The sequence below is a fragment of the Nematolebias whitei genome, chromosome 13 (genome assembly GCF_014905685.2).
Source record: "Nematolebias whitei isolate Nwh7 chromosome 13, NemWhi1, whole genome shotgun sequence".
Classification (NCBI taxonomy): domain Eukaryota; kingdom Metazoa; phylum Chordata; class Actinopteri; order Cyprinodontiformes; family Rivulidae; genus Nematolebias; species Nematolebias whitei.
In genome coordinates this window covers 45,639,633-45,641,525 of record NC_056510.1, presented here as the reverse complement: position 1 = coordinate 45,641,525, position 1,893 = coordinate 45,639,633, and positions in this window count along the sequence as shown.

Below are 1,893 nucleotides of genomic sequence, written 5' to 3'. Positions count from 1 at the left end.
GATTGCTAGTATCACTCAGCCCTCTGTGAACAGTAAACAGCCATCAGTGTGCTAATGATCCATTGTTAGGCTGATGGTCCTTCTTGAGCATGTGATCAGCTGGTTTTGGTTGTCAGCAGCAAATTGGTTGATCCACTCTGAGAAGGTGCTATTTAAGAGACTGAGCTGAATACAGCACCTCAGACTGAGGAAGTCTCTCGGATGAGAGACGAAACGTTTCTACATTTTTTTGTTATTTTGCTTTGTTTTGTTTTTTTGAATGTCCAGAGGACCAGATTTAACTTTTTTAGAACTAGACAAACAATGTCATGCAAAAGTGTAGAAATTTAATTTCAGATCATTTAGCATATTTTTACATCAGTGTCTTCTTAAAAATAATTGGTTTTATAAGCCTGATTTACCATGGTTTAATAAAAAATTGGGTTTTTCTTTAGTCTAGCCTGGACATCAACTTGTGCCTTTTCCCCGTAAACTTCTATTAGTCAAGGATGATAAGATATTGATTATTGATAACCATTTGACACAAGATAATTTTGAAAATGGCTAGATTATTCCTTCATGTGTAAATAAAAATTGTTCTAGAAGTACAAGTTTAAGCAAAAACAAAATGGGGTTTACGGATTGTCTTATGGGATGTTATCTGTCATTTAGGAGGTCCTGTGCGTCTCTCAGCTCTGGTGATGAAGAATTTACAGAAATTAAAATGAAAAATGTTTAAGATCGCACATACCGGTGGTTGAAATTAGTTTCCTCCACAGAGCTGAACTCTCCCTTAGAGATTCAGTTCAACTGAATTCAGTTTATTTAGCTCCAAGTCACAGCAGAAGTCATTCATTCAACCTTTATTTCTACAGGTTAGTCTCATCAAGTCACAAGGACTCATTTACAACAGAGACCTGTTTTAAACAAAGAACACAAATGAGGTACAGGCAACAACAGACAATCATATAAAAAGCATATAAAATGATAAGTAAATATAAAAAATGAAATAAAAAACAAAACAAGAACAGTTACATTATAAAGCTATGTAAAATATTATAAACAGGAACATGTCTGCGTTGGTTTTTGCCAAGAACTTAGCAGTTGTTTAAAATCCCTTAGAGAGGCAGGGGGATAGGGATTAGTGTTGTGTTCAAGACCACCTAACCCGAGACCAAGTCAAGACCAAGACCAGAGTGTACTGAGACTGAGACAAGACCAAGACTTTTAGGGTCTGAGACCGTTGAGACCAAGACCTCAAATAAAATAAATAAAATATTATTATAATTTTTTTAATAAAAGTTACATACTGCAACTCTGTTTGCTTTTGAATGAATGTATCAGCTTTTGTAAAATTTCAAAGCTACATAACAAAGAAATCAGACTTCAGTGGCCTAGCTTCATGTGATTCAACAATAAAACTTAAATTGGAAGCAGTTTCATCACATGCCAAGCCTTAAAAAACTGAAGTGGCAAAACACTCTTCATAAGTCCAAACTCAAGACCCAGGATAACCAGTGGTTTCAATAAAGTAGTAGATATACACCTAAAAAGTTACATGAATGGAAATTAGTTTAAAGTAAGGTTTCATTGCATTTTAGAAACATGAGAGATTGCAACATACTGTGGCCTAAACGTGCACAATGGGGTCTCATTAAAATACCTTCTCGACTGAAAACCCTTTCCACTGGTGCAGAGGAGGCAGGGACTGACATTACCTTCAATGCTAAATTGTGGAGTTGTGGAAATCTGGCATGGTTTTTTTGTCCAGAAGACAAGTGCATTGTCAGTATCAGAGTCACGGATGGCATCAAAGTATTTGCTTATCTGTGTTACAATACCTGAATCCTGGACTGAGCTGTGACAGCAGCGGGACAGAAGGCCAGGGCATTTGGTTGGTGGCGAATCACTGGC